The 15,714-nt window shown below is 37.2% G+C and overlaps 1 protein-coding gene across 1 annotated transcript in view; it reads right to left on the bottom strand.

Annotated features, from left to right (window-relative positions):
• The window catches only part of SESN1 (sestrin 1), an 80,986-nt gene that overhangs the window by 63,916 nt on the left and 1,356 nt on the right, over positions 1–15,714 (bottom strand). The gene's annotated exons all lie outside the window — the stretch shown is intronic.

The raw sequence follows: 15,714 nt of genomic DNA, 5'->3' as shown, positions 1-15,714 counted from the left end.
AGGTGCAGGAGGAGTGGCTTCTGTTTTGTTTTGTGCAAAGCCCATCTGATAGGTCTTCCACAAACACATGCTGAGAACACTGTGTTCTCCCAGCTCCAGCACGAGATAGAGAGGGGAACATTTAATCTATGGATCCAGAGTGAGCTTGAACATTAGATAGGTATGGAGCTACTCCCTACTCGCAGTACAACCGTGGGTACAGCTGAACATCTGATGAAGTTCTGCTTAGGCGCTTACTGAATTCACCTCCAATATTAGAAGAGTCCTGAGCAGAAGCTTTGAGGTTTGGAGTTAGGGTATAAAAAACTTTCTGGAACTTCTGCTACAGCATTTGGGCTGCAGAATTGTCTTTCAGTAACTTGATGAAAACCAGGAGCTTTCTCTTGCTGAGCAAGTATTATATAGGACAGGGGAATCCCAGTATTGCTGACCGAGTGTTGCTTGAGCAAATCTTAAGATACTCCTCTCCATTGCATTGTACTATAAAAGCATCAAGTTTGAAAAGCAAAGCATTCAGAAGCTAGGAAATACCAGAGTTATGTCTACTCAAATCATCCCATCTTTCAGCCTTTAAGTTTACTTCTATTCTAGGAAATGCTTATTCTATTAAGATTACTTCTTCATATCATGCAGACTGTTGAGGAACCTCCTCTCTTTCACTGTTACTGTGAGCCAAGCACAGCACACAAGACAGGGCAAACTGATCAAGGAAATGCTGAATAGTAAGCTCTGTCACAATCATAAACTAAAGGCACACTATCTGTCTGAATTATCATGCAGATCATCTTTAATAGAGGCTGCCACATACACACCCAGAGCTGTAAGAAGTAATACAGTATTGCATGTGCACATTCCTCAAAGGTATTTCAGCGAAACTTTTAATTGCATACATACAGTAAAGAAATAGAAGCAATTACTTCAAGTAGGATTTTTCTGTCTCTAAAAAGCTGCAAGTTCCAACACTTTTTTTCCTTCTTTAATGAAAACAAATTATCAAAAAGCCCTACTAAGTTCTGATGTATTACACAGCCAGCACAGGCCAGAAATGCATGTGGTCTAGTGGGTTGAAGCAGAAAATACTCCCTCAGACTGGAGGAGTCCTTGCTATCAAATTAAGTCACATGGCAGGAGAGAAGCCAAAACGCAGCCCAGCAGTGAGGAAACTTCACCGAGCAGGGTCCCCTTGGGCATGTCAGACCAAGTCCCCTGAAAGGAGCCACAGCATGTCATTCCTGTTCCTCTCGCATCGGGAGCGCATGAGGAGAGCTGGTAACAAAGACTTCTTCTCTTCCACTACCTTTAATAGCGGAAGACTAACATTATTTAAATAGGATTTTGAAAATCTCTGCCTGGACAATGCAAAAGTAGTTTCACTCTACTTGCAGTAATAGGAAAAAGAAATAAGAGTAACAAACAGTAACACTACAGTGCAACAGAAAATTCTTCCTTGAATGCACATACGTTACACATGATATTATTTTATATATAGTGTACTTCAGCAAAGAATGGACTTTCCCCTACGGTTAGCTTACACTCATTCACTGGTTAAGTTTTGTTTGACATGAGCTAAAGGGTCCCAAAATATTAAATGTCAGTACCCACCCAAACTAGTGTTTTGTGGTTTCTCAACTCGGAAATTAGCTGCTGTGCCCAAATTTTAAATTCTCCTTTGTTAGCTGCTAGTGAAAGTCAGGAGTCTGGTTATTCATCTGGGGTCTCTGACAATTCTATCATCCACTCTTGGTAGATCCTTGGGAAAAAACAGAAACAAAAAGACTACGCTGACTACAGCTGTTCTATTCTCCTAGTATCCATGCCACTATTTTCTGATTAGGAATACTCTGTTCCATATTCAGCAACAGAAGACACTATTATACATACTCAGAGATCTGATTTCTTTCATAAGCCTCATCTTTCTAATCTCAACTGTTTCAAACTACTAACATGTCCCGGATGGGTTATTTTTTTTTTATTTTAATTTGAGGGGTGGAAGGTGGAAAGCATGTCTCCTGTATTCGGGAGAAGTAAGCTTTTGCTGCTCAGAGCTTTATGTTTTGTTTTTAAATGTACTTGATGCAAAGTCTTGATTAACTCTAGAGAGATCAGATCTGGGAAGTTTCAGCTGAAGATAAGTTCCTCATAAAGCTGAGATCCTGAAAACTGGGAATTAAAACAGAAATAGGCATACAAGTTTAATACAACAGTGAGTATTCACAACTGAGATACGAAGTAGAACAGCCATCTAGTTCATGTGCTATTACTAATTCTGTTATTCGTGCATTCTACTCTTCCCCCACAACTTAAAGCATCACTCATCTATACTTTCATATCTAGAGGCCAGTTACGATTACATCATATTTTTAAAGAAAATTTGTAATATCATCAGCAACAGAAAACACCTAAAAATAGAAAACCAAATACCTCATGTCAGGATGCTACCAGTAGATAATATTCTGTAACTAGAAATAGCACATGAGACAATAAGTCAAGGGCAGAAGTTTCATCTTTCAAAAGTTTCAGGGATAGTAGACTAGGATTTAAAGTGATGTTACTTTAAACAAATCAAAAACTGAAAATAAAATAGCACAAACATATGAAGTCTCCCCCAAGCGTTCTTTAAAAATAATTACATCCTTTGGCAGCAAGTACATCAACCTAAGTTCATCTAGATCACCTACAAATTAAAACATCATCTGTGTAAAAACAGATATTGTACAAGGACAGTGGTTTGCACCAGCACAGCTAGGCATCTAAGAAATTGCTATTCCTATCTGTAAGAAGTGGGGCAGAGCTGAAGAGTAGCAGACTGTCAGACATCTCAAACCCTTTCCATAGGGTATCTTGATGCCAAGCATACTCATTTCAGCAAAAGTTTGCTTAAGGCTAATCTGAATGCAAGCGCTGGCATGGATTTATCTATTTATTACTATAACTGGCACTTTTGTTAGCCCACAATCAGTGAGTCAGTCTGGTCCTGAAAATACTACAGCTGCATTCATATGACATTACATTTAAATTTGTAGGACCTGCTACAAGATGCAACACCACATAAAATAGAGTTACTATGCTTTCAGGCTAAGTATGGCACATCCAAAAACTACTTCTCTCTACTCAAAATGTAACTTTGCAGACTAAGAGACAACTATGACCATCAGCTTGGCATAATGAGCACCAACATAATGGCCATTAAAAAAAAACAAAAAAAAAACTTAGAATTTGAAACCTGTAAGGAGAAACACAGTTGTTTCATGATAAAAGCAAGCATTAATATTTCAAAATATGGACAATAAATAGAACTCTGCAGCAAGGTATCAGGGTGCTTTTGGACAAACCTACCAGCACACAGCCTCAATTCTGCAAACACACGTATGCTTCACTTTACCACACACGAGCAGTCCTGCTAGTTCAGGGCTGCTCCCATTAACTACATTAAGCAGTTGCAGGTCTTTTCAGGATAAATGCTGAAATTCTGTTACACACATAGCATTTTTAATGAAGTATCTGCTGGGTATTTCCCATCCATAACTCTTAGATTATCAGATAGCAATAATGTAACTACCCTCAGTAAACAGTTCCCATTGCAAATGTGACAGTAGGTGGTCAAAGCAGTACTGTTAAGACAACAAATACTCCAGTTCCAAATGAAAATCCTTCAGAAAAAAAAAATCTAAAACAATCTTCTAAACAAACAGGCTTGGTTAATAGCATTAGAAGTGGCACAGGGCCACAGACCCTTCATCTGAATAAAGAAGAACAAACGCTTTGCACCCTAGTGGAACAAGAAAATACTGACCTATTTCTGTAGAACTAAAGTACTTTGCTTGGGTGGGGGAAGGGGGAAGAGGTGGTTTTTTTTTGTTTGTTTGTTTTTTGATTTTTTTTTAAGACCTCAGTAGCTGAATGCTTAAACAGACCTTATAAACACGGGCTTCATCCTTGTTTTCTGACATTAATACATTTACAAATGCTTATAAAGGAATAGTAAATACAATGAACATGGTTATTACCAAAAGAGTTTTCATACATGTCTATCAACTAAACTGTTCACAGCTTACTTCAGAACACTGTTCAGCTCACCTCATTAATCTAGAAACTGTTTTACAACTACTTAGTCTGGGGAAAATTCATCATTCCACTGCAGAGGGCCTTAGAAACTTTTTCACCAGTTAGACTTTAATACAAAGGCTTTTGCATTGAGGAAGATCAATTTTGCAAAAGCTTGACAGCAGGTATTTGTCTAATCTAAAGTAGTTTTAAGACCTCAGATACTCAGATTCCCCCATCTGAAATGCAGTCAACAAATAAGACCTTCCAGACCGAGTTAGGTCTCTTACATGAAACCTGGTGTTCCTCTTCTCAAGTACCAGTTCAGTCTGGGTATTATACAGCATGTTGAATGTGATCCTCATGCAACCAAGGTGCAATAATCTCTAACAAGATTATTTACCATTTTGGAAAAAGACATTCAGTTTCTACAGCTCGAGAAGATCATTTTGAATATTCAGCTGCCCTTTCAAGCCACTGATCCAAGATAGGCAATAAATAGATTGAAATCTCAGACCTGTATACTCCAAGTTTTGGCCTATCCTGTTCTTACTATTCTCTCCAGTTTTGAAAGGACTTCTATCCTTTACTGAAGGAATCTTTCCCAGTAAGTACTTCGTAAAAAGCACAATGTTTTCACAAGAAGTTTTGATTTTTGCTAGATTAGTCTTCTCTGGAGCAAACAAGAAAACAGATGTTCTATCAAAAATGTCCCAGCAAATTCTGAACATTTCTCTCTCAAATTGCCCCTAAAGACCTAGCTGAAATATAGGGTTCCTGTCTTCATTTAGCAACCTGCACCACACTTTTCCTAGACTCATTTCCACAAAAGAGAAATGCAGAAGCTGCTATAAGAAGTTTCTAGAGCTTTACCCTTTGCTTTAGAACAACAGCATCCACTTTCAGGATACTCTCCTGCAGTTCACTCTGGACTTCCAACTCAAGAGTCTATGAAGAGTCATTATTTTACCTAACAAAGTGAAGGAAAGCAATTGCCACAAGTATATAATAGCTGCTTCTCTTCCATGTTCACTTACAATGATGAGTGTTACAATAAAATGCTATACAGCATGCTGGTTCAATTCCATATTAATTCTAGCCTTCTAGCCTGATAGTAGTTGCATTAAATTCTTAGAACAAGCTCACCCTTGCCATCTCAAAGCCCAGTGTTTCAGTTCTTCCCAGATAGAGCCCAGGATTCAGGAGCACAGCCTACACAAGAGGTATCACTCGCACTGAAAAGAGAATAGCTTACAGATTCTATTATCCACTTTAAGACCATCTTAATTCTATGGGATGGTGTGCTTGATTTCAGTGAGCATCAGAATCTACTGCTGCACCGTACAAAGGAATCGCATCTCAAATGATGCTAATTACTAAATTACACTATTTTCCTGTAAGTAAAAAAAGCCAAGGATAAGGAAAAGATATTTCATACAATTTTATTCCTGGAAAAATTCCTCTGTGCTATTTCAATGTGAAATAAATAGGTTTAATAATGATTGGCTTCAGAACTTACTGACAGCTCTTTGTTAGACTGCCTGACTCCTACCACACCATATATACTTAGTAACAACTAACAGCATGTGCTCTTTCCAGTTTAATTTCCATTCAATTTCTTAGAAGCTTTGAACAACAAAAGGAATTGAAAATTTTTTTATAAATCCTACCATGTACATTTGAATGTTCTACTCTGCTTTTGTAAACAAATATTTAAATATTACATAGAGGAAAAATTTAAAGAGTAGTATTCATTTATATGCTGAAATTACGAAAAAAAATGTAACATGATAGAGATTTGTATACTGGTTTTGTATATTGTTACAGAATTAAACATTTCATTACAGTAGCCTAGAAAACCTACTTATCAGAAAATAAATCATATTTTTCATAATACAATCCAAATGCATAGCCTTTGGGAAAATGAGAACATACCCAGTATCATACAGAATTGCCATCAAATGAACTACTTCGACCGCCTGTAAGCAACAAAGGGCTTTGCTCAGCTCCTCATCTGCTCAGCTCTAGACAGCAAGGAAAGTACGCCATCATGAGATCCTACGCTTGACCCTATATAGTTCCATCCAGTACAGTGCCAGGGCAACCAAGGTGAGATGGTAACAGTCAAGTAGATCGTTCCAGTTTGCTCATTTGGCAGCTCTAGAAATTGTATTGTAACAAACTAGAAGAAAGATGTTATTGTTCCTCTCGCCCTCTGATAACAAGCTCTTCTGCAAGTGCTCTGAAACAAATTTCAAGCCATTCCAGATACTGGCTGGCACAGCCAGACAGATTTCTGCTTTCCCTGAACTGTTACTGCATAAGACACTCAGAGAGCATGGCTATGCTCATTCTAACAGGTTACCCCTTTGGTTTCTAGCCCACTTAATCTCCCAGCCAAGGCACTGCAATCTTCCAGGTACAAAGAGGAAACACGGGATGCGAAGTACTACTGGGCAGAACCTCCACATGCAGACCAGACCTTATTATGCAGGGCAGAACCAGACGGTAGGGTTGTAACAGCGCAAGACAACCCAGGATAAGTTTGCACCAAAGCTGTTATCTTCTGCACAAGGAAACAGCTCTCCATTGAAACACTTGTGCAACCCTCCCACGCCAGGCTCCGTGGAGGAAGGCAGGCACAGCTATGCAAGTGCCACTTGCAGCTGCCACATGAAGCAGAGCATTGCAAATGAGGGGCACATCCAGTTGCCACTGAGGCAGCATTTGTCAGGGCTACTTTGATGAAGTTGCAGCATTAGTATGATTTATCAAGAAGAGGCAAGCACTAATGCATCTAAAGCAACCAGCTTCCTGAACAGTCCCCAGGTAGCACGCCATTTTGTCCTTAAATCAACACGAAAGTTTACAATAATTCATTGTAAACAGGTCTACATTTTGCCCATTTACTTCAGAGAAAACTTCTCAGATTGTACAAGGAGTATTTACAAGTATTGCCTCAGAAACCTGTATGTGATATAAGCTGCCTGAACAGAAGTGAAAAAGTTCAAGTTTTCTTTCAGGGGACAAAGACACTAACCCGTCCACTTCAAAGGACCCTTTTATCCAAATTCTTACCTCTACAGTCATGAGTCAACCATAAAGGTATATTTTCCATTTAGAAATAATTATGATGTTTTTCCTCAAAAAAGAAAAAGGTCCTATTTCCCCTCAAACACCGGTATTTGTTCAACCTTAATGTCATTTCTGTTTTTCTTAAATAACATTGCTATTGAAGTAATTCACAGCAAACCTATTTGGAAGTCTATCATCATTAAATATTAAAATCCAAGAATCTTTCCTTCTTGACTGAATAAACTAACTTCAGTGAAAGTCCTCCTCCCTTGCTTCCTATGCAAATTACTTCTAAGAACAATTTCCTTCAACTGGACTGCCCCTTGAATAAAATCTGAAAAAAAAGCTATATTCCACAAGAAATCTTTCTTCTTGAAGTCATCTTTAAATGGACAGTTTGGGAGTATGTATCTAGAGAAATCCTGCTTCCCATCCCCACCAAGAGCTGTTTTAGAACACAGCACTAACAACTAAGTTTATGTTTTGTAAAGCTATTTTTTTTAACCTCAGTCCTCACAAGTATGTTTTAGCAACTATTTCTTTTGAGGAACAGTAAGGTATTCAACTTCCATATTAGATGTTCAGAAGAAACCTCCAAATTTCGTTCACATGTTTTTATGTATATGCATTACTTAGAAATAATTTTGAGCCACATCACTACCCTGCCCCACAGGATTTGGGATTCCAGAGTCGTGCCTCGCCAAAAACATGCAAGTCTGTCAAGCAAGTTGCAGTGCTGAACCCTCAGACTTTTGGCTCTGAGAGAAGGAGCATACATGAGAAGCTCACCACACTTACTACAAAATTAATTGTTGTATTGGAAATACCATGAAGCAGCAATATTTTCCACTGTCCTTAGCAGTTACAGTTTGAATTTAAAGTGAATGAAGACTGCACTTCTGCCAAATCTCCTCTACTAGTATAAGTAGGCAGACTAGCTAACCTTAAAAAGGAGAAAAAACACAGAACAATTTCTGCCTCAGTGTCAGGTGCTCACTTAATGTATCAACTATAGAGTTAGCTACTACTTTTAGAATCTGAATTTTCAAAATAATAATGTGCAATACAAAAATATTTTCTGCATTGAAAAAGACAATTTCCATTCTTACTGAAACCTTACCAAAAAGCTTGAATCCTTCAAAAGACAGACTTGAAACTAAGTATTGAAAGAGACTCAACCTTTAACTTCCCCAGTTTACACATACTCTTCTTCTGACAGATTCCAGACAACATAAATCACACAATTGCTATGTTCTAAACAGTCAGAAAAGCAGCAGAACACTAAGAGCCAAGACACCAATATGCTTGCTAAAACCCAGACAAAAACATTTCCATTTGGCTTCCTTTTCTATGTACTGGAATAGTATAGTAGCAATAAAGAGTCAGAATTAAGCTTCTCTTATAGAACACTATTTATACATTTATTTCTAGGTAAATATAAGCAACTATTGTAAAACCTACCTGTAAAAAAGTAATCTAGACTAAGTTACAAGGCTTCCAATATCCTTTTCTGTAACACATGGGCAAGGATAGATCGGACATATATAAAGTCAGGGCAAATATTGAAAACATTTCAATCTTGGCCTGATAAGGACCTATCCTCATAACATGCTGAACTCCAGAAAAAGTGTGCAACAGCTGCCAAATATTTCTTTCTGTTAACTGGCAGCAGATAAAACTTTGCATTCAGTATAGACTAGAAATTCAGAAGAAAAAAAAAGTTTGAGGCAAATCTTTTGCCTCTCTTCCATTTTCCTTCTACATTAAAATCAGTGCAAATCTAGATTAGAACTAAAATTCAAATAAATGGAAAACCCAAACAAACAGTTTAATCTGAGTGGAATGTTCTATTGGCAACCAGGCTGCATTTTAAAGCTAAAAGTTTTGTTGTACCAAAACACCAGGAACAGTGCAGGCTCAGCAATACACTGTAATGGAAAATCTTTCAGAAAAGAGGTTCCCCTCCTCTGAAGGGAAGGAAAAAAGCACATAGGAAAAGTTTTGGTACCTTAAATTTAAGTTTCCATTTTCAATTCCATTTGCTCTTCCTTTGAAGAAATACCATATTATTTCATACTTACCCTCTAGGAGCTAAGAGATTCTTAACAAAACACTTACCTTGGAAAAAAAAACTCTTTAAAAACAGTTCAATAAAAACAAAGAAAATTCAAAAAAAAAGTTTAACTAAGAGGATGTTGCACCTTAAGACTCAAAACTTAGCCTCACAGGGACACTCAGATGTTTAGGTAGGTAAAAGTTTTGCCATGAAAGACCTGCAACTGAGAAAATCCTCTTATTTACTCCAGAAAGCAGAGGGGAGTGATGAAAACAGCTAGTTTCCAATTAATTCAGAGAAAAAAAAGACAACCATACATTTTCAGAAGCACTGTGTTTCCTTCTAGCACAACGCCCTCATCAAAAATTAAGTTCTTGTAGACTGACAAACGGAATAGTTGGAACAGATTACATAACATAAGTAGCAGTACCTGCTCTAGCATCTCCTCTGCATTTAGAAGTTTGGTTTCTACACAAACCTAGAGTAAAGAAAATGGTTAACTGCTTACCATGTTTGAATAGTACGAAACCAATTAATTTGCCTAACTCAGCTTTTGGCAGTAATCTAATCCAAGTTTCCTGGGAGAATACACAAAGGAAAAGGGGAAAAAAAATCAAAATTGTTGAAAACATCAAGAAAGTGGTAAAGAGCAGAAAAACTACTACTTAGCCTTTTGGATTTAATTCATATATGTAGCCTAAGTGAAGATTTCCATGTTTGACTTGATTTCTGAAGTGAGAGCTAAGCTTTTTTTTTTTCCTCTCTTCTTTTTTTCCTTCCTTAAAGTGTAAGCAGTTTACTGGAATATCTGTGACAGCAAATCATATTTTTGGAAATTTAAACACTCAGTATCCACAGGAAAACACACTCAAGGCTTTGTAATTATTTTTCTATCCCACAATGGTATATTCCTAGCTGTGAAGTCAGAATCAGTACTTTTCCACTATGTTCATTTCAAAAGGAGAAATCCTGGGCTGAAGAAAAAAGAGTAAGAAAACAAAACAGAACTTCTTCAGTGCTCACTTTGTGGTTGTGACAGTGAGACAATATAATTTTCCTTTAAACAAACTATTTTGGTCCAACTCAATGAAAAGCTATTATTTTATACAATTTCAGAGCTCATATACTCTTTACTTAATACTTTGCATACTAGTATGCCAATTTCTAAATCTTTCCAAGTTCTCAGTACTTTTTACTTTGACCATCTCCTCAAGATGTATAAAATTGCTCCATATGAGTAAAGAATAATCCTAATGTATGCCAATGGCCTAAAATGAAGACAGTTGTTTACATAAGTAACAGGAAAACTAAATTATGAGAGCTTTTTAGAAGAGACTAGAAAGAAGCTAGGTTTTAGACACAACAGAATTAAAGCAGCGAGCAGAAGGATCACTGCTATCCCTACAACATAAGCATTAGACTGAGAAAAATAATTTAAGATAAAGGACTAAGGAGACATTAGAATACACTAATGTAGACTGTCCAAGGATCCTCTCTAGCTAGGAGCTTAAAGCACAGTCAACTTCTCATGGAACAAGCAGGAAGAAAAAAAGGTTTAAAACAGAGTTCATGTAACTTAGCAATTCCTAGATCAGGAGGAACAGACCCTTTTGCCTACAAGCTCAGGTACTCCTGATTCTGCAGATCTCCTTATATTAGCTGCTATGAAAAAGTAAGCTTTTTTTAAGCCAGCAGTGCACATTCTACTACTTACCTCAGTAGTAAACAAGAGATGAGAAGTTTGTGCTCAATTTCTTCATCTTATAGCTTTCAAATTCAGTCAGAAAATATCAAGCCAATATCAAACGCCTGCTTCAATTTTCACTTTTTTTGAACACAAAAACTCTAGTTATGGTGCCCTGAAAACTGATTCACTGGAATTACAGTTACCCTGATCAAGTTATCCCACACAATTGTAAGAAAAAGATGAATAAACAAAGGTCATTCCAAACAAGAATGCTATCCAGCTAGCATGGAAAATTATAGAAAGGCTCCAAACATTGGAACAGCATTAGAAGTGACCTAGATATCTTTCTTTATACCACTTTGAGAGCCTCCACTGTTTTCAAGCAACTCTCTATCCCATGCAAAGATGTTCTCGGGGCCAGACAATTCTGCAGATGACAAGGTTGAAAAAAGAAAACTTCCTTAAGCCTCCCTCAACAAGTGGACTGGAGCTTTCAGAAAGCAGAAAGTAGGCTGAAGGAGGGAGGAGTCAGAGAAGGGGATCTAAGGGTTATTGATAATTTCTTAACTTCAAAAATATATATACATGTTTACACCCCACTTCAGAACACTCCCTGACCTTTTAAGATTAAGCCTTCTGCCTTAACTTCACTAGACAGCCTACCCCGCCACACATACACACAAGTGATAAAGACCCATCAACAGTACATACTTACAATAAATATTGTAGAGGTACAGTTTGATTTTCTAAGCTAGCAGAAGCTGCAAAGACGACCTGTCATTTAGGTGTGTCATATTATTACTTCAGTATTTCTCCTATTACTGAGCAAAGTATCTGAATTCCAGATGACGAGTTCTACTGCTGCTGCATATCTGGTAAATACAGTCTTGCAAAGCAAAGTAAATAGTATAGCTCCCCACAGCAGTTACTAACACAAAAGACAGAAAAGGAGGATAGAAGGAAAAACCATCCAGTTAGCAACATTCTCCCTTTCCCAAAGGGCAATCAAATAAACGTATCACTCCTGACTGATGTTTAAAGAGCAGTTTAGACAAAGAGCTCTAGCAACGAACATGACTCACTCTTCCTGGACGGTCTGTGCCATTGCTTTACTACTGTAATTCTTGAAAAAAAATCTGTATGTCTAATGCAAGTCTGCCTGAAATTTAGATCAACTGGTCATTCATCCTAGTTCATGTTTCCTTCCTCTTTGCAGCAGCCTTGTCATCTCCTCCAGCCCCCATGTATTTCGGGATGTAATGCCTTGGCCTTTGTAGCTGACTATTCCACCACCAATTCTTTCAACCTTTCTTCAAGAAAACTCAAGAGATCTAGAAGATACAATCCAAGCTCCCATCAGTTATCAACATCATTTCAAATGCTACTGCTGTTATCCAGGATTCTAACTCTCCCTCCCAGCTAGTCATCTGCAATTCAACAAGCACCAACCAGTATATCCACTCCATTAATCAAGATCCTGAGAGTACTGCACAGGACCTTGCAGAACCTGTACTGCACGCTTGCTTCTATTTTAATACCAAATCTCTATAAACTACTCTGAAGGTGGTTTTCCAGTTAGTTTTACACTCATTGCAAAATATTTTTTAGACCATGGCTTCCTAGCTTGTTAATCAAAATACTGAGGACTCAAACAGCATCAACATGTTAACAATATAGCTCTCACTGTTCCACAAGACCTATTACTCCATCGTAGAAAGTGCAGAAATGTTAGATTTAAAATAAATCATCTTTGATAAGTTTGTTTTGGCTGTTGCTCAGCATTTTTTTTCTAGGCACTGAAAATGTGTTTGATCACTGGCTCCAACATTTTTTTCTGCCAGCTAAATTTATAATTTACCAGTTCCTCTTCATCATACCCCACTTGCCCCTTGCTGAAGATCCACACCTTATTATTCTTTTTCAATTTATTATTTCTGTCCACTATCAGGTCTGAGATTGCTTCAGTTAGTTAAGACCTTTGAATGAATTTCATCTGGCCCTGTTAAGCCAAAGATTTTTGGACTATCCAAGTAATCTACATTTTTTTTCCTCTAGTCTAGGCCAAGTACTATTTACTATTTTGTCTGTTATTAACTACACTGCCTGGATTAACCATTTCAGAGACTGTATAATCACCTCAGCTTTCTCAACATCATCTGTTAATAATTCCCTACTCTATTAATCTGTGGATCTTTTTTTCTTGGTTTCTTCCATGATCCCTTTTAGCTGTACGTCATTACATATTTGTCTGTTTTGTCCATACCTCCTACTGCACTTCATGTAGGTCTTCAACAACCTATGCCAAATTTTCTGTATGTTTCCTGTGTTTCACGTTCCCTGTGTTCTAATGAAGAGCTCATGATTTAAGCAAAGTTCTTTTTTCATTACTTTACTTCCTTCTGCAATGAAATTGTGTTTGGTACTACATCACTTCTAAGGAAAAAAAGAAACTGATCTCAACTTCTTAAAGATTTATCTCTGATGAAGTTTTACATATCAATTCTAAGCTTTATGACATTCATTAATTTTTTTCCACTAGTCTGTCATCCCCTAGCCTATGTAAGCTAATGCCTTGTTGTCACTCGTGCAGAACCTACTTCCCATCTACACGATCTCAAACTCTTTATTTTTCATGAATTCACAGATCTCAGTGGAGCAGTATGTTCTGTCTAGTCTTCTCAAGATATGCTGGATGGTAATGAGAGATTTTAACTAGTAAATCTCATACTTTGGATGATTCTTCCCCAGCTACTGACATTCACCTTATATTAATGTTGCAGTCATATATATCTAAGTGATCTGATAGAGGCTATACAGAAGAGTTTTAATAAACACACGTTAAGACCTTCCATTGCTGTTCTTTGCCTGTATCTTTGTGTTGGCATGCAGAGATCTAACATACTGGATGGACTGACCCCCTCGTCTGCAAGATCTTGAACAATATACAGTAAATACATGCAAAACACTGAAAATGAAAAAAATATACATCCACGTACATACACGCTCCCACATTCCAGTCCACAATAGGAGATTCTGAATATAAGTTAAAGCAACAGGAATCTACATTAAGTAATAATGTATTTTTAATAGATTCTGACACAGGCAATGTTACTTATTAATCAGAAACAAAGAAGAGAGCTTGCTTAGGATTCCACTGTATTTCAGAGGAATTTTTCACTAGAAAAAAAAATAGAGTTTTCCTCTAGAGGCATGCTCAGAGAGATGCCAAATTAGGGTCCTAAAAAGGAGCCATGTTGACACTGGCAGCTGCCAAGCCTGCAGCTTACACCAGCCATTTGGTACATTCCACCAACTTGCTTCAGACACACAGCTGCAAAAAAAGGCCAGCCGCAGAGCTGTTCACACCCAGATATTTCTTGCTTACCCCAATGGTCAAGAGGGCACTAGGCCCAGAAAGAAAGAGCTACCAGACTGTGAGTAGGGGTGAGGAGTGGAGAATTCATATCTTTGATTTCCTCACTGACCTGCATGCATAATAGGAAGAAGAAAAAAAAAGAAAAAAAAAGCACATTTCCCATTTCTGCCTTTCACAGAGAAACTTGGACTACCATCCCACAGGACAGAGAAGGTGGACAGCACTGGTTCCCAGGAGAACCTTTGGTTCAAAGTTGCCTCTTTTTGCCCTGGGCTTTTTGTCCTTTTATAGCTTAGATAGAAAATAAGGTTAAGATAGCATAGCAGTACATACTACTGTGGACTTGGAGAAAGATTCTTTCATATCTTAACACAGGAAGATAAAGTAATACAAAGAGTCCTTTAACTACTGATACTAGTCTAAACAGAATTTCATTTTATTATAGTATTACTAAGCTGTTTACCCTTTGAATCGCTGCTAAAAGCTGCAAATTCTATAGACTAATTATATTTTGCTTAATATTTTATCTGCCATTTTCATGGCAGAGATTTGAATAAAATTCCTCTTGGCCATGAAATTAACAGAAAATCATTTCATGTCTGAAAACAGTTCGCAGCATCCCAGATGGAATGCTTGGATTGGATTATTTCTTCCATGAATGCTGATCTAAAGATTACAAAGAATTTGCATTTATGAGTACAATCTTAAAGAACTAAAATTTGCCATTCTCAATTCAGAGAAGATATTAGCTTCTTAGGGAGTAGATACAGACAAGAAAGAAGGGTTACAAAAAAATCTTTTAATTAATGTATTTGCTTTGACTTTCCTTAACTTGTTGCAAGACCTGCAGCTCACATACACATGAATGGTTTCATATTCATGTAGCTCTTTTACCCTTTTTACTATTAGTCAAGCCAGCTATGACCATGTGATGTGAGCTTGTACTTGCTATATCAAAATGCAGTGAACTTTAACATTCTACTAGGATTTTTGGTCTACTTAAAAATGTTAGTAACAGTTTCTAAACAAGACAAACTTTAACTAGAAGTAACTTCATAAACGTAAACCCAAAGGGGAGTTCACAGATCACAGTCTGACTTCCTCCATAATTTAGGTCAGAGATCACCCACTTGGCCTTTCAATAAACACTGATAACTTGTCCTTGATAAAAGCAAGTCTTTTCCTTAGCAGTCTGTTCGATTGAATCTGTAACAGAAAAGATGTTGATACAAAGGTGCCAGGTTAAGTTATCAAGCTAATATTCATTTTTTTAAAAAAAGTATAATTGTCAAAGCCTTCCACATAAATCATGTGGCAGTTATAGCTTTGCACAGCAAAATCTGCTTTGAGAAAAATGTCCCATCCAGCCAAAATTGTATAAATTAAATTACACTGTATGTAAAGTTTATCACACAATTGAGAAGTTCTACAAAATAAAATAGAGCTCTCAGCTTCAACCAAAATCAGAATTTCTTC

Source organism: Rhea pennata, chromosome 3 (genome assembly GCF_028389875.1).
Source record: "Rhea pennata isolate bPtePen1 chromosome 3, bPtePen1.pri, whole genome shotgun sequence".
NCBI classification, from domain to species: domain Eukaryota; kingdom Metazoa; phylum Chordata; class Aves; order Rheiformes; family Rheidae; genus Rhea; species Rhea pennata.
The sequence above is the reverse complement of the archived record's forward strand: the minus strand, read 5'-3'. Positions and strand labels throughout refer to the sequence as shown.